General features: G+C 41.4%; 1 long non-coding RNA gene across 2 annotated transcripts in view; it reads left to right on the top strand.

The window, feature by feature from the left end:
- Positions 1-21,687, top strand: part of LOC115085162 — a 54,547-nt gene extending 32,860 nt beyond the window's left edge. For both annotated transcript variants that reach the window (XR_003854748.1, XR_003854747.1), the window contains exons 2-3: positions 18,126-18,352; positions 21,049-21,687. This is a non-coding gene — a long non-coding RNA (uncharacterized LOC115085162). The remainder of the gene's footprint in view (positions 1-18,125; positions 18,353-21,048) is intronic.
- Positions 21,688-21,954: the final 267 nt, after the last annotated feature.

The raw sequence follows: 21,954 nt of genomic DNA, 5'->3' as shown, positions 1-21,954 counted from the left end.
TTAGGAAAAAAATGAAAGGAGCAACTGCAAAGTGTAAGAGTTTAGCTCAGGCATGGATGTTGTTTCAAAATAACATCTCAGAAGCTCAGAACAGATATATTCCATGCATTAAAAAAGGTGGAAAGAAAGCTAAACAATTACAGGCATTGTTGTAAGGTGAGGTGAGAGAGGCTATAATATCTAAAAGAACAACTTTCAAAGAAATGGAAAAGGGATCCGAATGAAGAAAACAGGAAATAGCATAAGCACTGCCAAGTTCGATGGCAGTATCCTATAGGGATGTGCAGCAGGGACGGATATGTTCGATTCGGTATTCGTATTCGTTGGGACCCAAATCCATTACATCCGTTATCGGGGGACCCCAATTCGTCCATAAGGCCTTTAAATTTGCGCTTACCCCCTACGGGCTCCTCCACCGACCACGAGGCTAATCTTCTCGGCCCTCCGCTCCACCGGGCCCTCCGCCACCTTTGTGATCTTCTCCTCAGCGGCCAATCGGGCTCCGGACGCTGGTCCAACGTCATCTTCTGGCATCCCCGCCGAACTCAAAAGTCCTCTCTCTTCCCGGCGGCTCTCTCTTCAGCAGCGGACGGCAGGGTAGCGGCAGTCAGGGCCTGCGTGATCGGCGCTAAAGCCCATCGGGGTAAGGCCTTTAAATTTGCGCTTACCCCCTATGGACTCCTCCGCCGACCACGAGGTTAGTCTTCTCGGCCCTCCACTCCACCGGGCCCTCCTCCACCTTTGCAATCTCCTCAGCAGCCAATCGGGCTCTGGGCACCGGTCCGACGTCATCTTCGGGTGTCCCTGCCGAACTCAAAAGTCCTCTCTCCTCCCGGCGTCACGTGACGCACAAAGGGGCAGGCCCCTTTGTGCATCCCTTCGTGCACCTACCAGAGTGCCCTGCATCATCTAAGTGCTGCACCCTTTACATTTCACTGTTTCTGCAATTCCTCCCTTACCTCTTCTCTCCTTTCTCACCCTTTCTACAGAAAGATTCTACTGGTCCCCTTTTCACCTCCTCGTCTCTTGCCCTCAACCATTCAACAATGCCACCCTTCATATGCAACTGCCCTATATCCCTCCAGCGTTGATACCACTCTAAATTACCCCCCCTCATACCGTACCCACCCACACACCTCCGAAGAAGGCTTACCTCTATTCCAATTTCCCCCCTTACCCAATTCCTTGGCCTCTCTCTAATATCACTACTCCTTTTCAATGCCCAATCTCTCCAAAAAAACCACATCTCCTTCATGACCTCCTAACAGACTCCAACCCAGAAATCTGCGCCATAACCGAAACTTGGTTTAAACACCATGACACTCCCCTTATTAACCAGCTTCCAACCGACATATATGACATTTTCTCGATACCCCACAAAAAGAAGAGGAGGCAGCTTACTCCTGGCTGCCTCCTCCCAAAAATGCAATCTCCCCAACCAGTACGAAATTGGCTTCCTTAAATCAAAATCGCTACAAGTCTGTCTCATCTACACCCCTACGGGTCTACTAGAGAAAGACTCCTCCCCTCTTATTGAATTCTTTGCCGACACTCTCTCTCCAGACCTAACCACGATTCTCCTTGGAGATTTTAACCTACATGTTGATACCACCCCCAATCCCCAGCTTGTGAAGCTTTCATATCTTCCCTCGAAGCAATGGGCTTTAATCAAATCGTATACTCCCTCACCCACAAAGCTGGCCATACCCTAGATCTCATATTTACCAACTCCCCTATCAAAACCATCAACTCTCCATCATGTCTTCTGGTACCATGGTCTGATCACTCCATTATCCAAACAACCCTCGCACTACCGCAACCTTCCCCTGCCCCTTCAGCCCAGCCACTATCCTTCAAATACTGCAAAACCTGCACCTTGGATACCCTCACACTAGCATGCTCAGACATATCTAACCAACTTGACCTCTCATCACCAGACAACGTCTTTTCCTCCTGGGTTGACCTCACCCTTAACATTGCAAACAAACTCTGTCCCATTGCTACAAAAACTATCAAGCTGGCCCATCCAAATAAAAAACCCTGGTTCTCACCTGAATTCAAGAAGCTCAAAACCCACCTTAGAACCTCAGAAAGGCACTGGCGCAAGCACCCCTCCCCAGCAACTAAAACTGCTTACTATCAACTCATGCATGAATACAGAAATACAATCCTTCTTACTAAATGAGAATACTATGCTAGAAAGATACACGGTCTCCAATACAATCCTAAGGCCCTTTTTACTATGATCACTGCCCTCACCAGCTCCTCCCCTGCACAACCCCAAACTCCCACGTCAAAGAATCGCTGCAATGAATTAGCACTATAGCAATGGTAACATGGAATAGACTTAGTTTTTGGGTACTTGCCAGGTTCTTATTGCCTGGATTGGCCACTGTTGCAAACAGGATGCTGGGCTTGATGGACCCTTGGTCTGACCCAGTATGGCATTTTCTTATGTTCTTATGTTCTTTAAAGATAAAGTCTCCTCCCTCACCACACAATTCTCTCTTAACAGCAATAAAGTGATTCTTCCCAACTTCAACTTCTCGGCTACCCTGTCAACTTTTGACTCATCTTCCTCCCTGGAAATAGAGAACATCTTAAGAAAGATGAGACCCTCCTCCCATCCCTCCTCCCATCCCTTCCAAACTTCTTCTATCTATTCCCAAAGCAATTGCCAAACCTCTGTCTAACATTTGCAACTGCTCCTTGGAACAAGGCACGGTCCCCAATATACTCAAACAAGCAGCGGTTAAACCCATCCTCAAAAAACCTAATCTTGATCCTGCCACCCTTTCCAATTTCAGACCTGTCTCCAACCTCCCCCTCTTAGCTAAAATCCTAGAAAAACTAGTCAACTCTCGCCTATCTCACTACCTCGAACAACACAACATTCTTCCCTCAATGCAATATGGTTTCAGGAAGCATCTGAGTACTGAAACCTTACTACTATCCCTAACTGACACCATAATCAAAGGAATTTATACTGGTTATTCATATCTTATTGCTATGTTGGACATCTCTGCGGCATTCGACACTGTCAACCACACTATCCTCACCATCCTCAGCAGTATTGGGATCTCTGGAACCACACTCTCCTGGTTTGAATCTTACCTACAAAATCGTTACTTCACAGTCCTTACAGATAGCAATGAATCCGAACCTATTAGTCTTGATCAGGGCATTCCCCAGGGCTCCTCACTCTCCTCTACTCTCGTCAACATTTACATGCTTCCCCTCACCACCCTTGGTATCAAACACTTCATCTACGCAGATGATGTGCAAATTCTTTTCCCCTTTTCTGACTCCCTACAAACCGCTCTCCAAAACTGGGAATCCTGCCTTACTGCCATCAACCAACTCCTCACAGACATGCACCTTGCCCTCAACCCTTAAAAAACTGAACTCCTCATTATTTCTACCAAACGTCCATCACCCCCTATCCCCCTCTCTTACTCATCCACTTCCTTCCCCTCGCACACCCATAACCTGGGTGTTCTTATTGACAACCAACTCACCTTCAAACCCTTTATTATATGTCTTAAGTGACTGCTTTTTCAAGCTTCAAACAATTAAAAAACTCAAACCCTTATTACATTTCTCCGATTTTCGCACAGTACTTCAGTCTATTATTTTCTCCAAAATCGACTACTGTAATACTCTCCTCCTTGGCCTCCCCCCCACGTACACCAAACCTTTCCAACTCTTACAGAATACCGCAGCACGTATTCTCTCAAACTCTAAAAAAAGAGACCACATTACACCAACTCTTATCGAACTGCATTGGCTACCAATACAATCACGAATCCTTTTCAAAGCACTTTCCCTCATCCATAAAAGCATTATAAATAAAAACCTCCACTGGATCAGCCCTCCCCTCCTTCCTCGCACCTCCACAAGACCCACTCGTCCTGCCCTCCAAGGAACACTCCGCACACCCTCAATCAAATCCACCAAACTTATCTCCACAATGAACAGAGCTTTTTCCCTTGCTGGCCCTACCCTTTGGAACTCCCTCCCTCCAGATTTACGCACAGAGACTCCTAAATAAAAAAAACAAAAAACTAAAAACATGGCTGTTCCTACAGACCTACCCTGCTAACTCTTCCCACTCTGTGAAAAATACCTAAAATTTGTGTAATTTAGTCACTGAATATTTATAATACTTGGCCTTTCTCCTCCTGATGTTTCACTCATCAAATCATGTACCCTCACTGATTAACTTTGTATTATTGACTAGAGATGTGCATCGTTTTTTATGTTCGTGTCGTTCTTCATTTTTCGGCCGCCATGGAAATTGTCGTTTTTTTTCAGTTCGGTCTTTTTTTTTGCGAAAAATCGATTTTTAGTTAGTGCACGCTAACTCCCCATTAGTGCGCGCTAACTCCCGTTAGCGCGCACTAACAAAAACCGTTAGATTTTGTTACTTTTTGTTAGTTTTTGTTAGTGCGCGCTAACGGGAGTTAGCGCGCACTAACGGGGAGATAGCGCGCACTGACTTCCATTAGTGCGCACTAATCGGAAAAACGAATATTTGTGAAAAAACGGGAAAATCCTGATTTTTTTCGGACTCCCTGAAACATGCCGAATTGGACAATTTCATTGCAATTTTCCAATTCGGAAAAAATGAATGCAGATCTCTATTATTGACCACTACATTATTGCCGTCTAACTCCTCTCACCCTTTGATGAACCCCTGAAACTCGTGCAACTTATTCACAGAATTATGTTTGTATTATTTACTGTTAGTTCCCTCTGGATACATTTCCTCCTGAATTTTATGTAAACAACATGCTTTATTTTTCACTATGCCAATGATCCTGTAACTTTGCTTTGCCTTACCTTATTGATCAATAGTTTCTGCTCGTTATCTCATATAATTCCTTGTTTTGCATATAGTTACAGTTACTGTTCCTTGTCTCATATAGTTATTGTTACTGTTCCATATAAAGGCTTTGCCTAAAAGTTTCTAGTTATTTGTAAACCGATACAATGTGCAAACGGATGTCGGTATATAAAAAATTCTAAATAAATAAAATAAATAGTTACGTATGGTATTCGTTTCCCATTAAAGTTAAAAAAAGCCCCATCCCAACCTTTTAAATTTAATTTACAACCCACCACCCTCCTGAACCCCCCCCCCCCCCAAGACTTGCCAAAAGTCCTTGGTGGTCCAGCGGGGGTCCTGGAGCATTCACCTGCACTCAGGCCATCGGCTGTCGGTATTCAAAATGGCACCAATAGCCTTTGCCCTTACTATGTCACAGGGGCTACCGGTGCCATTGGTTGGCCCCTGTCACATGGTAGGAGCACAAGATGGAGCCGGCCGTCCATGGCTCCTACCATGTGACAGGGGCCGACCAATGGCATTGGTAGCCCCTGTAACATAGTAAGGGCAAAGGCTATCGGTGCCATTTTGAATACCGGCAGCCGACTGCTCGAGTGCAGGTGATCGCTCCAGGACCCCTGCTGGACCATCAGGGACTTTTGGCAAGTCTTGGGGGGGTCAGAAGGGTGAGGGGTTTATTCGTTAGTGATACATTGCATTCGTGTGGGTTCGCCATACATTTTGGAACCCCGCAAATGCAACGAATAGGGATCTATACTTTGCGGATTGCGCATTCGTTCAAAACAAATGCACATCCCTAGTATCCTATTGTGGACTGCCAACTGGTTAAAAAATAGAAAACAAAAAGTAGGGCTAAATGGTAAATTTTCCCAATGGAAAAAGGTAAATAGTGGAGTGCCCCAAGGTTCTGTTCTGAGACTGATATTTTTAATATATTTATAAATGTCCTGGAAATGGGAACGACAAGTAAGGTGTTCAAATTTGCTGATGACACAAAATTATTCATAGGTGTTAAATCACAAGAGGGTTGTGAGAAATTGCAATAGGACATTGCAAAACTGGGAGACTGGGCATAAAAATGGCAAATGAAATTTAATGTAGACAAATGATGCACTTGGGGAAGAGAAACCCAAAGTATAGGTAAAAATGCAGTTCCACATTAGGAAAAGGATCTAGATATTAGGGATGTGAATCATGTGCCCGATCATTTTAACGATCTGGATCGGCTGGGGGGAGAAAAAAATCTGATCGGCATGATTTTTTTTGTAAAAAAAATGTTTTTCTGACTAGTGCGCACTAACACGAGTTAGTGCGCACTATCAAAAATTGTTACTTAATGGTTTAAAAGTAACATTTGAGGAAATGTTCATTAGCTAGAAGTGCACACTAAGAAGAAAGGATAAAGAGGTTAGGACTCTTCAGCTTGGAGAAGAGACAGTTGAGGGGAGATATAGTAGAAGTCTATAAAATAATGAGTGGAATGGAACAAGTAAACCTTAATCAGTTGTTTACCCTTTTGAAATGTACAAAGACAAGGTGACACATAATGAAGTTACTGGGTAATACATTTAAAACCCCATTCTTACATTTAAAACTAATAAGAGAAAATATATTTTTTTTACTCAATGCATAATTAAGCTCTGAAATTCATTGCCAGAGGATGTGGTGAAAGCTATTAGTATAGCTGAATTTAAAAAAAAGTTTTGGATAAGGTCTTAGAGGAAAAGCCCATTAACATTTAATAAGGGTAGGTTGCAAAAATTCACTGTTTATTCTTGGGATAAGCAACTTGGTATCTATCTACCCCTTAGGATACTGCCAGGTACTCATGAATTGGCTTAGCCATGGTTCGAAACTGGATACTGGTCTTGATGAATCTTTGGTCTGACCCAATATGGCAAGCCTTATGTCTTATGTTCTTAGCCTATCCTCCCTTTTAGAGTGATCTTGTAACATGGACTGTCTGGACCTTCACTTGAACTTTGCTGCTTTTGCTTTTAGCCTGCCCCCTGTTATAGTGTGCTCTTTCAACATGGATGGTATGGAGCCTTCATTTGAACTCTGCTACCTTGACCCTAAGCCTGTCCCCCCTTTGAGTGTACTCTTTCAACATGGACTATCTTGAACCCATTAGGATAACATCACATAATTGTGCTGCTATCAGCTCTAACATTAGAGATATACTGTAGCTATTGGAATACCACTTCTGCTTCCATGATCTTTGCTGTAATCATGATTATGCAAAAGGATAAGATGCTAATACTGTATATTTATTTATTTATTTTATTTATTTATTAAGGCTTTTATATACCGACTTTCTTGATACAAATCAAATCAATTTGGTTTGTATATGTAATATTGCCAATTGTAACAATGTATGCAGACGTATACAGTCAATGTGCTGCTCATTTCAATTACAATGTGATGTGCAGTTACATATCTTGCCCTTGCAGAATGTGATTACTCAAGATGTTGACTTTTGTAGTGCAATAAAGTGGTCACAGGTTTAAAAGAACACTTTCTGCTTGTCTGTTTTAATTGCATGCTTTTTATTTTAAAGGTTATTTAGGTCAAATGTTTGGGATCCACAGGACCTTTTCTGCTAGAGTGTCAGTGCCCATTCCAAGTGGGTACTTTTCTTGCAGACAAGACCATATGGCCTACGGCTTATAACAAAAAGCTGATTGTATGATCCCAAGGAAGACAGCAAGCACTAAACAGGAAGCTCCTTACTGTGGAGCTTCAGTATAGGCTCTAGCTGCCTTCTCCAGAGATCTTACTTTTAGCTAACAGTTGGGTACATGGGCATGTATATGAGGTGGGCACTAGTGAGCTAGTGTTCACCTCCATATGCAGTATGGTAGAATAGGTATACAAATGTTTGGCTAGAAGTGCATTAGCTATGTCTTCACTTTGTTATAAGAGCATAAGAACATAAAAAATTGCCATGCTGGGTCAGACCAAGGGTCCATCAAGCCCAGCATCCTGTTTCCAACAGAGGCCAAACCAGGCCACAAGAACCTGGCAATTACCCAAACACTAAGAAGATCCCATGCCACTGATGCAATTAATAGCAGTGGCTATTCCCTAAGTAAATTTGATTAATAGCCATTAATGGACTTCTCCTCCAAGAACTTATCCAAACCTTTTTTGAACCCAGCTATACTGACTGCACTAACCACATCCTCTGGCAACAAATTCCAAAGCTTTATTGTGCGTTGAGTGAAAAAAAGATTTTTCTCCGATTAGTCTTAAATGTGCTACTTGCTAACTTCATGGAATGCCCCCTAGTCCTTCTATTATTCAAAAGTGTAAATAACCGATTCACATCTACCCATTCAAGACCTCTCATGATCCTAAAGACCACTATCTTATCCCCCCTCAGCCGTCTCTTCTCCAAGCTGAACAGCCCTAACCTCTTCAGCATTTCCTCATAGGGGAGCTGTTCCATCCCCTTTATCATTTTGGTTGCCCTTCTCTGTACCTTGTCCATCGCAACTATATATTTTTTGAGATGTGGTGACCAGAATTGTACACAGTATTCCAGGTGCGGTCTCATTATGGAGCGATATAGAGGCATTATGACATTTTCCATTTTATTAACCATTCCCTTCCTAATAATTCTTAACATTCTGTTTGCTTTTTTGACTGCTGCAGCACACTGAGCTGACGATTTTAAAGTATTATCCACTTTGATGCCTAGATCTTTTTCCTGGGTGGTAGCTCCTAATATGAAACCTAACATCATGTAACTACAGCAAGGGTTATTTTTCCCTGTATGCAACACCTTGCACTTGTCCACATTAAATTTCATCTGCCATTTGGATACCCAGTCTTCCAGTCTTGCAAGGTCCTCCTGTAATTATCATAATCCGCTTGTGATTTAACTACTCTGAATAATTTTGTATCATCTGCAAATTTGATAACCTCACTCATCGTATTCCTTTCCAGATCATTTATATATATATTGAAAAGCACCGGCCCACATACAGATCCCAAAGGCACTGCACTGTTTTCCCTTTTCCACTGAGAAAATTGACCATTTAATCCTACTCTCTGTTTCCTGTCTTTTAACCAGTTTGTAATCCATGAAAGGACATCGCCTCCTATCCCATGACTTTTTAATTTGCTTAGAAGCCTCTCATGAGGGACTTTGTCAAACGCCTTCTGAAAATCCAAATACACTACATCTACCGGTTCACCTTTATCCACATGTTTATTAATCCCTTCAAAAAAATGAAGCAGATTTGTTAGGCAAGACTCCCTTGGGTAAATCCATGTTGACTGTGTTCCTTTAAACCATGGCTTTCTATATGCTCTACGATTTTGATCATCTAATGGTCCAACCAACTCCCTCACAGGTTTCTTGCTTTGGAGGCCAATCAGTTGTCTAACTATGAGAAGGTCAGAGTGCACCTCTTACAAACCATTGACCTGTAATATTGTGAAAATATATAATCTCTGACCAAACAATGGGCCTTCTCTTTGGCTCTGGCACCAAATTCAATCATGACATAAGCCTTCAGTCAGAGGGCTACTTTAAAATGACATAAAACCCTAGGCATGCTTTATCACTAGGGGGCATAAAAGTACAGCTGCAGGTCCTGGGACAGAGAGTACATAGTGTACATATAAAGCCTATGTGGTATTAAGGGAAAGTTACAGTAATCACCCCGCAAGGCTTTACATTGGGACCCTTACTTGAGTCCTTACTCCACCTAAAAAGAAATCTGAAAAAAAACCCTTTTAAGGTTCCACACTAAACAAAATGTCTTCTACTTGCAGTCTGCTTTAACACCATCTCAGCAGCTGTGTGACATCTGAGAAGGAGTGATGGAGTTGTGTATGTTAGTAAAACCCCAAGGTGCCAGAGCAGAAGCTAGGAGGCCTGCTATTGCTTGGAAGCAAGCATACTTCCACAGACTGGCTGCCTCCCCTGTACTGGTCTAGCATGTGGATCACTAAGGCTAATAAATCAGCTACAGAAATGTGCAACCACTTCCATGTTTGCACACAAAAATATTGAGGAGGCACAAAATATTTGGCCTGATGTGGCAGCTTCTATGTGGAGTGTTCAGGAACTATTCTACAGAGAGGAGGGTAAGTAGGCCACAGTCTCAAAAAAGGGTACTTGTAATAGGAGTGCTAGCAGGCCTCAAGCAACCCCCCCCCCCAAAAAAAAAAAAAAACAAACAAAAAACAGCTAAGCATCTCTGCTAGCAAAAGCTTTTAGAGCCTTGCATACCCCCAAATAACAGGACAATTAGGCCCACTCCAAGTATGAGGTAGAAGAGCATCTGGGTACTGCGGTTGGAAGGGGTACACTACAGGCAGATATCTACTCATCCAGAAATGTGACACACAATATCTGAGGTCTGAAGTTGTCAAGTTTCATATCCCTCCTCTCAACACAAGGAAGAAACAGTGTGAGCCATAGGTGGAATGTTCTTTTAGTAAGCATCAGGACATTTTCTCCCCATATGATACAATTGTATCTCTGAAGCACCTGTTGTAAACAGTTGAAGTAAGGCTCACTAGTCTGTGCAAAATGGATGCACACTTACTGCCTGCTCTGGGGTATGCATATGTGTGGTAATGGAGGGAACAACAAAGTAAAATCACCCCCAGACTAGATGCACACAGTCACAACAAATATGGCCCTATTCGTTGCGGATTACCAATACTTAGGAAACGAATGCACACCCCTACCATCCTCTAGCTTTTATGGATCCACAGTGTTTATCCCATGCCCCCTTGAAATCCTTCACAGTTTTAGTCTTCACCACTTCCTCCGGAAGGGCATTCCAGGCATCCACCACTCTCTCCGTGAAGAAATACTTCCTGACATTTGTTCTCAGTCTTCCTCCCTGGAGCTTCAAATCGTGACCCCTAACTCTGCTGATTTTTTTTCCCAAAGTAAATGGTTTGTTGTTGACCATGGATCATTAAAACCTTTCAGGTATCTGAAAGTCTGTATCATATCACCCCTGCTCTTCCTCTCCTCCAGGGTGTACATATTTATGTTCTTCAATCTCTCCACATAAGTCATTTTATGTAGACCATCCACCTTTCTGGTCGCCCTTCTCTGAAACACAGAGGACAGAAAAGAAGTAGCACTTAAATTTGACGCATTAGACCACTCGGCCATCTTGACAATTGAAATGTGTTTTTTTTCCACCCATAGACTGTGCAAAACCAACCCCATTCTTACAGTAAAATGGTTTCCTTCCTCTTACATTGGAAATCACTGCTTCGAAGCTTAACTCATGTATAATAGCAATCGAAAGGACACACTCAAAATTGTATGTAGATAACATTAAAACCAAGATTTGTGCTCATGCTTTGTCAAAGTGGGTCCAGCTCTGGAAATGGAAATACTTCATGTTATACAATTCCATTCCTTGCACTGAGTGGACTTTAGCCACCTGACTCAACGTTTTAAGGGAGACTAGAAGTGTGTATGTGGGTGAGTGGCACAAATATGGCTGCAAGCAGATTCACACTAGTGTTTTATAACCTGAGCATATGAAATATATGCATTTTATAAAATATGCATATCTCTACCCTGAAACATATGGATGTATGTGGGCTTACACATGAATACATGAAATTCAGTTAAAGAGCATGTATCAATGCATGGAATGTGCTAGAGATGTACAGTCCTTTCCTATTTCGTTGCATTAAAGGAACTAAAAAAAACAATAGAAAACCCATGAAATTTCGTGGGTTTTCCTATCATTGATTTTTTTTTTCCAAGAACTGCACATCTAACAAAAAAAAAAAAAAACCCAAAACACCCCAATCCTTCAAATGTATCTAAAAGTAAATCCCCCCACCCTCCTGATCCCCCCAAGACTCACTCAATATCCCTGGTTGTCCAGCGGGGTGGGGGGGGGGGGGGGCGGCCCAGGAGCTCAGAGCAATCTCCAGCTCCCGGGGCATCAGCTGCCATTATTCAAAATGGCGCTGGTGGCCCTTTGCCCTTACTATGTGACCGGGCTACCGGTGCCATTGGTTGGCCCTGTCACATGACAAGGGCAAAAGGCCACTGGTACAATTTTGAATACTGGCAGCTGAAGGCCCCCAGGAGCTGAAGATCGTGCTGTGCTCCCGGGCCCCTTGCTGGACCATCAGGGATATTGAGTGAGTCTTGGTGGGCTCAGGAGAGTGGGGGCCTTTACATTTGATAAAATTTGAAGGATTGGGGTGGGGGGTTTTTTGTTTGTTTTTTTAAAACAAAATAAAAATTTATGATTCGGGGGTGGACAGAAATGGTCCAACCCCGAACCGAAAAATTGGAATGTAACTTAGTGTCCTAATGGAAGAGGATGTAACTTAAGTGTCCTCCCTGGAGGAGAGGAAGTGCAGGGGTGATATGATATAGACTTTCAGATACTTGAAAGGTTTTAATGATCCATGGTCAACAACAAACCATTTACTTTGTAAAAAAAAATCAGCAGAGCTAGGGGCCATGATTTGAAGCTCCAGGGAGGAAGACTGAGGTTCAAGTAGCCGCACTGACCTGCTTCAGAGCTGAAGTGGATGGTATCCAGCTATCAACCCATCCGGATTTGTCCCGCTTCCTGAAAGGGGTTAAACAACTCAGACCACCCCTAAAGTGACCAGTGTCTCTATGGAATCTCAATCTAGTATTAGACTTCCTAGCAGGGGCTTCCTTCAGACCAATGCGTGGTCTGTCACTACGCCTCTTAACATTGAAGACGGTATTGCTGGTGGCAATATGTTCAGGTCATTGCATCTCCGAACTATAGGCACTATCAGAAACCATTCCTTAGGTTCACTCCTGAAACCATACAGCTGCACATCCTTCCCTCCTTTCTACCGAAAGTGGTTTGAGTTTCACTTGAACCAAGCCATCTCACTACTATCTCCATATGAACATAAGGACTCTGAAGACTCACACCTTATTCACCATCTAAATGTCAGCAGAGTCCTAGTGCGGTACCTGGAAAGATTGGAACCGGTGCGCAAAACAGATTGCTTGTTCGTTCTTCACAGAGGGAAGAATCAAGGAGAAGCGGCCTCGCGGGCAACCATAGCCCACTGGATCAAAGAAGTAATCAAGGCAGCCTACATAGAGGCAGGAAAGCCCTTACCACTACAGGTTAAGGCTCATTCTATGAGGGCACAGGCAGTTTCTTGGGCAGAAACCAAGCTGCTGTCGCCTGCTGAGATCTGTCGGGTGGCAACGTGGTTCTCCATACACACCACCTCCAGGTTCTACCTGGAGGTGGTGTGTATGGAGAACCTGGATGGTGTATGGTGTGCCTGGATGTTCAAGCTTTAAGTATTATTAATAAATGTGAAAGAAAGTTGGTAGAAGTTTTTTCTGTTTAAGATTAATATTTTTATATATTGAAGGTTTACTGTATGCTGTGAACCCAGTATAGGACACAGCACATTCTCCCATAGTCCCTGAAGCAGGCACCCCGTGCCGAAACATGGCCCGTGTCGGACAAGCAGCTCCGTACCCATAAGACATTACAGAGGCGACGATCCTGATAAGTATGAAATAAGATAACAGTGGGACGGAAAAGCAGCAGGGGAGAAGGGATTTTTAGAAAAATTGAAAAATTAAAAATTAAAAAAGAGATTCGTGAGAGATATTGTTCAATTTAATAAAAGAATAATAGACGGAGGTTAAAGAGAGGATAACTGCAAATTGGTTACCCTCATTCAATAACCTCCGTACAAGATTACCACCAAGCAAACATTCCCTTGTATGTTCAAGTTGGTGTATTTTTGAAAAGGGAAAGAGGTTGGTTAGCGACTGATGCAATTAATAGCAGTGGCTATTCTCTAAGTAAACTTGATTAATAGCCGTTAATGGACTTCTCCTCCAAGAACTTATCCAAATCTTTTTTGAACCCAGATATACTAACTGCACTAACCACATCCTCTGGCAACAAATTCCAGAGCTTTATTGTGCATTGACTGAAAAATAATTTTCTCCTATTAGTCTTAAATGTGCTACTTGCTAATGTCATGGAATGCCCCCTAGTCCTTCTATTATTCAAAAGTGTAAATAACCGATTCACATCTACTCGTTCAAGACCTCTCATGATCTTAAAGACCTCTATCATATCCCCCCTCAGCTGTTTCTTCTCCAAGCTGAACAGCCCTAACCTCTTCAGCCTTTCCTCATAGGGGAGCTGTTCCATCCCCTTTATCATTTTGGTTGCCCTCCTCTGTACCTTCTCCATCGCAACTTATCTTTTTTGAGATGTGGCGACCAGAATTGTACACAGTATTCAAGGTGCGGTCTCTCCGTGGAACGAGATATAGGCATTATGACATTTTCCGTTTTATTAACCATTCCCTTCCCCCAATAATTCCTAACATTGTTTGCTTTTTTGACTGCTGCAGCACATTGAGCCAACGATTTCAAAGTAGTATCCACTATGCTGCCTAGATCTTTTTCCTGGGTGGTAGTTCCTAATATGGAAAGACTGATACTTCATGCATATCCATCATAGCTCTCTGCTTCAACGGCAGGGGAGAAAGTCTGATACTTCGTGCATATCCAGCATAGCTCTCTGCTTCAACGGCAGGGGGGGAATGTAGAAAAGTGGATCTATATACAGACAACAACCAACCAGGACTGAATCACATAGTCTGGGTAAACAAGCATGGGTGTAGCTTGCTTATTGCGGCGGTTACTACCCCTAACTAATTAAGCTAGATATTTCACTTAGATGCAGCTCCAACACTGCTCTTTGCATTAATGGTGGGGGTAGAAGGGAAATAGAACCAAAGGGTTAATAAGAGCCAAGAGTAACAGATAAGTATGAGAGAAAAAAAAAAGTGTGAAGCTTGCTGGGCAGACTGGATGGGCTGTTTGGTCTTATTCTGCCATCATTTCTATGTTTCTATGTTTCTAATGCTTCCAGGGGACGTTAGCTACAACTTTTGAGTTGCAACTAAATTCAAGTCAAATTACACAGCCTGAGATTTTTGAGGCAAGCTGCATTATTTGATTTGCATGGTTTAGAGTAGCAATGAGCAGATTAGCAATCATTTGCATGCTAATCAGCTCAATCTAATATGTGCCGTGCTGGCAGCATGAGGTATTTCAAATACCCTTGTGTTTTCACTGCATTAGGCCATTTACTGTGTATTAAACATTTATTATTGCATAGTAAACAGCCTAAAAGGCCTTATTAAATGACCTACTAGTTTGAAATTAGTTCCAGATGCATTGGAACTGAAAGTTAAATGAGTACTAGTCCTCAACTATGAAACAATGAGTTTCTACTGCAAAAGAAAAAAAAACTGTTGTTAAATTTCTCTTCATGCAGTACAAACAGATATTTCATTGGAAAATAAAAAAGAGAACAAAATAATGCTCATAAATGAATCCTTAAAACAATTATTCCAGACATAACTAAAGTAAAAAGGACTGAATCACCAGCATTTCATTCTTTGATCAATATGTGATTCTTTCCAATTATAGCTGAAGAAAAACAGGCCATTTAAAGTGAAGATAAAAAGGAGATTAGCGATAGATATGAGGAATAATGGTTAATTTTACTAATCAGAAGCCCTATTAAATTAAATATTCTAGGCTAAAATGTAGTTAAGGATCTAACAAATGACAAAAGCAAGGAAATGTAAGGTTAAGACTAGAGTACAGAAAACATTTTTCACTTAGGGCCAGATATACTAAATATTTCTTACTATTTGGTTTCTAGGAAATGGAATTGCCATTCTCCTCCTTCCCAACCTTTGCTGACAGGGTTAGCTGTGGAATGATATAGGGCAAGTGGAAAAAATAACCTTTAAACTATCCACTAGCAGTGTAAATATTGGAAGATGCTTGAACTAGGTAAGTCAAGTCTGCTTAAATGTAAAGAAATAGAAAGCTGTATTCATTTTTTAAAGGGCAGTAGCCATATAGTAACATAGTAAATTAGTAAAGATGGCAGAAAAAGATGAAATGGTCCATCCAGTCTGCCCAGTAAGTTGTTCGTGCTAGAGATGGGCATTCGGGAGAAACAAAATAGGAAATGAGATGACATTTCCTGTTTCAGTTTGGATCATTTTCAAAATGGAATAAGTTAAATTCTGCTGAAATTTCATCAGAATCTCATTTTGTTTTAAAAACCTATTTTAAAACGTCACCAGTCAAGCCTAGCCCTAGGCCCTCCCCAGGGCCTCACCTAGGGAGTAGAATGAGACCCAACCTAGGCTCGGAGCCTGGGCCTTGCCTTACATAGGCCATGACCTGATGAAGAGGATGTTGCCTATGCATGAGCAGGACACTGGAGTTTTGGCCTGGGAAATTTCCCGGTGACACCCCCCCCCCCCCCACACACACACATACTTATCAAGTCTAATGCTGCATCCTGGCCATGTCCCAATGCTAGGGGCTCAGCTTGGACCCAGACCTGATGGCCCCTGTGACATAGTGTGGGTCCCCTGTGACATAGTGAGGGCAAAGGCAATCTGCACCATTTTGAATACTGGCATCTGATGGCCGGCGGGCAGGAGGTTGCTCTTGGACCCCCGCTGGACTTTTGGCAAGTCTTGTGGGAGTCAGGAGGGTCCTTCAAGACTTGTCGAAAGTCCCTGGTGGTCCAGTGGGAGTCTGGGAGCGATCTCCTGCACTCGGGCCGTCGGCCGCCAGTAATCAAAATGGCACCGATAGCTTTTGCTCTTACTATGTCACAGGGGCTACCGGTGCCATTGGTCAGCCCCTGTCACATGGTAGGAGCACAAGATGGCACCGATGGCCATGTGACAGGGGCTGACCAATGGCACCGGTAGCTCCTGTGACATAGTAGGTCAAAGGCTATTGGCGCCATTTTGAAACCGGCAGCCGAGGGTGTGAGTGCAGGGGATGACTCCCGGACCCCCCGCTGGACCACCAGGGAGTTTTGGTAAGTCTTGGGGGGGTCAGGAGGGTGGGGGGTTTGTTTAAATTGGCTCCTTTAGGCGGACAGATAATTCGGCGAAGATTCGTTGTATTCGTGGGGAATCGCAAATCGTTTTGCTTCCCCATGAATACAACGAATAGTGCCCTATATGTTGTGGATTCCTGATTCGTAAGGAATGGATGCACACCCCTACCAGAAATGAAGCCCGACATGATATAGCAACCCGAAGCACATCTCTAATATGAACTAAATTGTGAATTTTCATTTTGGTTTATTTTACCCTATATTGAATGCACAATCCCCCCAAAAATTTCCATAATTTTTTAATTAATTTTTTTCTGAAAATAGTATACACTAATCATAAACAGTGTATACTGTTCTTTTAAATGAATACAAATGAAAAAAAAAGAAGAAATCCTGTCAAACAAAAAATGAATAAAATATAATTGAAAATGAATAAAATAAATCAAACTGAAAAGCAATTTTCCTTTATATCACTACTGAGAAAAGTACAGATGTACATTACATGTATGTTTGGTGGCTATTCCTATTTTAAAAATGAAAAATAAAGCTTGGGCAATTTTATTGTATCCTAGTGTTCTTTGTAGAACAGAGGAAACATCTTACCTTCATATTTCCAATATACTATAGATTTAGAAACTTTTGCTTGGATGAATGAATCCAATTTTCATTTCATATAGTGCTTGGATATATAAGCTGGGTGATAATTCATGCTCATTCCCTACAGTTGAAAAGGCTGCAATAAAAAGTTACTGATGCTATACATGAACATATTATCTGATAGATGTTTATCTATGTTGTCACTGAAGTCCTTCCCAGATTGTAACTTTTTTCCACATATATATAACCTGTAAAGACATATTTCTATCTAGCCTCTTACTACCTCCTCCTAATATTTATCAGTTTCTTACTGTCACTTCACAGAACCAGAGTTTTGCTGGATATTTTTGAAAAATATTGCCTCTAGCCAAGATAAGTTTTTGCTGGGTAACACATTTTAATTAGTCAGTTAGATCTTGAACTGGACTCTGGTACTTTACATGTTATTGGGACAATCCCCTCTACTTTATCACTGTTGTAATATGATTGAGCAACAGAATGAATAAACAATACTTGCCATACTTCTTGAGGATCTAAACAATCTACTTTTATTCACAGACTACTAAACACATACTCCAGTCAATAGAATCATGAACAATAATTAATCTTTATCTCTTTGACCTGTTAACACATAGACATAAGCATTGATCTTTGTGATATGCAGCAGCACTTAAACACTACTTGTTCAACTATTAATTGTGGATTTACCACTCATAACTCTATAGGAGGGACTTTACAATTGTGTGTTCACTATGCAGGTGCTGTCAGTAAAGGTCCTTCCAAAATGGAGAACACTGCACAACATCTAATTGGCATCTTCTTTCCTGGAGCTACTTCTATTCAACAAAGCAGCGACATTACTTGAGAAGATTTTCTACTGCAGACTGCTGCAGAAGAGACTGAACACATCATACTTATTCCCACACATAGAGGACTCCCAAGATCTCACAAGTGACTCCACAAAGATTGGTTCTCTCCAACTGAAGTATGGGCAATATACATGTGGCTAAATCATTATTTGTTTCTGCACAGGGTGATTGGAACATACTATAATAACTAGAAATTTATAAAAGTGAAAAAAAAGACCAAAAACAATAATAACAAGTAGGAAAAGAATGCAGAGGCATGGCTTCAGGAATGCTTTCTGACATAGATTTGTAAAAGAGAGTATTCATATGTGTGAGGAAGAGTGTGGAAGTGGGATTATAGGTTATGTGGATGGTCTTAGCATGCTGGGTATATGCAGGGAGTGTATGAATGGAGGTGTAAGGATGTAGTTAGTAGGATGTGTGGAAGTATGGTTTGGGTATACTATATGTGGGGTTCATGGGTATGAGTGTGGATATGGTGTACAGAGTATATAGGAGTGAGGCATGGAATATTTTGTGTTGATGTACATTATATGGGTAGTGTGAGGTTGTGGTGTTTATGAATTATGGTTAATTGTAGGTGGGAGTATGGACATATATAGGTGAGGTATGTGTGAGGGGTGTATGTATATGGGTATGCATGGGGAGTTGTGTGTATGAGGAACTTTGTGTGTGGGAAGGGGTGTTGAGTGTACGAGTATAGGGGTTGGGGCATTTGTATAAGTGCATAGGGGTACATAGATGTGGTAGATATGTTTACATGGGTGAGTATGATTGTAGATTGTTTGGTTGTAAGGTATCAAATATGTTTGGTGATATATTACTGTCATGTAAGACAATAGCCTACAAGAGATGACAAACAGATCATACATAACTTATGAAATCTATAGAATTAGCTTGAATATAAGGGGCCAAGTCAATAAACCTGCAGCAAAAAAAAAAAAAAAAAAAGAAAATCTGCTTAGTTTTGTTTATATATTTTGTATTAGGTTCTCAAAATTGTATACCACCTTTTTGCCCAACTGGGGATCCAAAATGGTACACATTAAGAAGTGGTCTACATCAACACAATGTAATCCATACAGTAAAGGTTTAAAAATCCCTGATATGACCCTTCCCCATCTCCCACTCTGACAAGGAAAAGTGAACAGGCTGCATCAGATAACGGAACAGAACATTCCCTCCCAATCAAAATAACATCAAAGCCAAACTCTAGTATATAGATACAAAGCATATCCCTTCAGTCTGCTTTTTGGACATCCCAGCTCTTGTGAAAGAGCCCATGGCCCAAATGGCTGGCCGACCAGTGCCTTCAATACTACTAGAGGTAGATCAGGTGCCAGCACAGGGTGCCCAGAGCTGCTCCCATAACTTTGTATGAGTAATCGTGGAAATAGACAACCATGCACAGGAATATGAAGATCCAAAACACCAGCAGGGCTTCATTCAGCAGGAACACTATGCACAGTAGCATGCCGGCTGGCCTAGCCTACTCCAGGAAGTCACATATGAAATTAATGAGAGTCTATTTATTAACCAAAATAACACAATTCAGATAACAACATGGTTGTGTATATAGAGTGTGGTATTTATACAGTATTGATGTTATTTGAATTGTGTTATTTTGGTTAATAAATACAGACTCTCATTAATTTCATTTGTCATTGATATTGCATTTGAGAGTCACATGTAAATTTACCCATATTAAGATTACCACTCCAGGAAGTGCCAGAAGATGGTTGCCTCATCTGCGATGGCCAGGCAGCAGTAGGTCAGCATGAAGGTGTGGCCTGAGATGCTGTAGCTGTGCTAGAGCTACCCTGCCCCTTCACAGGAGCTCTTGTCCACTAGGTTGGGTAGAAGCAGCAGCCATCCTTCTGGCATGGCCTGAAAGGAGGCGGCCATGGGCTCCTTAGGGCCTGATTTTCAAAAGCATTTACATGCTTAAAAATGGAGTGTATATGTGTAAATGCTCTTTACCCAAGTTAGTGGGCTTTTAAAATTTGCTACAATACATGCCGTTGAATTGCCCAAAGGATTTATCCGTGTACATGCACTGTACCCGGGTAAATGGCATTTGAAAATTGCACAATAGTGGTTACATTTACAAATGTAAATCATTTTGAAAAATACCTCCCATGAGCAGGAGGAGATGTCATGAGCCCACACAGTTAACTTCATCCACCAGCAAGCAGCTGAGATACTGCAGGATGGACAGGATGCTGCCTGTGAAGATGTAGGTAATCAGCAGGATGTATCCACCCAACAGGATAGAACACGCCGACAGGCTTGCTGATGCCGCACTTTACAAACATTTATTACATTGGTGCTTACACTATCTTTTTGTAATAGGAGAGCTTTTTTGAAAAGTTTTGGTTTGTTTCCAGTTACCCTGGTGTTAGACAGTCTACCCAACAGGAGACAGGTCCAACCACTGGTGGACTACACAAACTTCATTTATTTTGTCCTATTAGGAATTACAGCCTAAACATCCTGCCAGTTTTATCATTGCTAAAGCAATAGACAACTCAGCATATATTCAATTCAAACAAAATCCTCACTGGCCCTGAAACCTCTATGATATATTTTTCTGTCATAGGCAACCAGTTCCATGTATCACACTACTAAGGAACAGGACATTATTTTAAGGTAGAATATTAAATTATAACTGCAGAATAACTTGTACAGATGGTTCTGTAATTTCAGTGACATGCAAACATTATCGGTTTTTAAAGGTAAATAACAAAGTCTTTCTGATATACTAGTTCTTCAGCCTACACAAATGTTAAGTATGTTTTGTGTCTTCCTACAGACTTGACATTTGAACTGAAGAAATCCGTAATTATACCCTATAGGTACTGAGGATCACAAAGGATTGCAGTGGTATTACTCAGCCCCTGGATGACAATTCTATTCCCAAATATCTACAATAATGTTTAAATTTTTGAGATGCGTGATGTTATTTAAATTGTTCAGCTCTCTGCTTTCAGTCTGGAGTTTATTCTAGTTAGTCTAAAAGTATATTTGACATTGATGACAATTGTCTGATACTAGTTTAGAGTTTGGTGTATATGTGTGTATGCTTAAAGAAAAAATCCATGATTGTTATAGAAATATTGAATATACATATTTTGTCGATATCTGTGAACCTTGTTGATTTCTAATTTGTTTTTTTCTATGACATTACAAACAATGCAATTATGCTACCTTATTATATAAAAAGATAGCAGAATTTAAAGACTTTAAGCCCTTAAGTAAGTCATTGTCATCACTTTCTATTAATTGAATCTCTTTGGCCAGCTCATGAACAAAATCCCCAGAAGGAATCTTGGACTATAAAGAGTTGCTACATAGTGGAAAAAACCAGAGAAAAAGACACAGAAAAACAAATTGGAAAATCACTTTTGCAAATGTGTGTAATCTATCAAATAAAAGCATTGGCCTAAAAGCCTTAATGATGGAACAAGAACTCGATGTAGGTGTATTCACTGAATTCATAATTAGTAATTAGGAACTTGAATGGCAAAAAGGCAGAACATAAGAACATGCCATACTGGGTCAGACCAAGGGTCTATCAAGCCCAACATCCTGTTTCCAATAGTGGCCAATCCATGTGATAAGAACCTGGCAAGTACCCAAACATTAAGTCTATCCCATGCTATTGTTGCTAGTAATAGCAGTGGCTATTTTCTAAGTCAACTTAATTAATAGCAGGTAA

This window comes from Rhinatrema bivittatum, chromosome 2 (assembly GCF_901001135.1).
Source record: "Rhinatrema bivittatum chromosome 2, aRhiBiv1.1, whole genome shotgun sequence".
Taxonomy (NCBI): domain Eukaryota; kingdom Metazoa; phylum Chordata; class Amphibia; order Gymnophiona; family Rhinatrematidae; genus Rhinatrema; species Rhinatrema bivittatum.
The sequence above is the reverse complement of the archived record's forward strand: the minus strand, read 5'-3'. Positions and strand labels throughout refer to the sequence as shown.